The sequence below is a fragment of the Priapulus caudatus genome, unplaced genomic scaffold, assembly GCF_000485595.1.
Source record: "Priapulus caudatus unplaced genomic scaffold, Priapulus_caudatus-5.0.1 Scaffold708, whole genome shotgun sequence".
In the NCBI taxonomy this organism is placed as follows: domain Eukaryota; kingdom Metazoa; phylum Priapulida; class Priapulimorpha; order Priapulimorphida; family Priapulidae; genus Priapulus; species Priapulus caudatus.
Genome location: NW_014577769.1, coordinates 14,456 through 14,933, shown reverse-complemented (window position 1 = coordinate 14,933; position 478 = coordinate 14,456).

The window sequence follows — 478 nt, the reverse complement described above, 5'->3', positions numbered from 1 at the left end:
CCTCTGTATAACGGTTATTTTCTCCGTAACAGATACGATTCCCTCTGTATAACGGTTATTTTCTCCGTAACAGATACGATTCCTTCTGTATAACGGTCACGATCATTGTTTTCCCATCGCGCCAGCACACGCACCGACGAGGAGACGGGCGCGTTACAACCTTCTCTTTCCCTCTCTCCCCATAACCTCGCGTGGCGAACGTAGCCTATAGCTATTGTTGGCTCTAAGCAAACCTTCGCACACACGGCGAGGAGTAAAACGTGCAGGAAGCACTCACTGCCGATACTAAAGCCTGAGTAACACGATCCCTCGTGTGCGTATGTGCTCCGTACGGAATGAGCTAGCGAAAATGATCGGTGATCGATTCACTCGCTCTCTCACTCCCCCCTGTCTCTCTGTCTCTCTCTCTCTCTCTCTCTCTCTCTCTCTCTCTCTCTCTCTCTCTCTCTCTCTCTCTCTCTCTCTCTCTCTCTCTCTC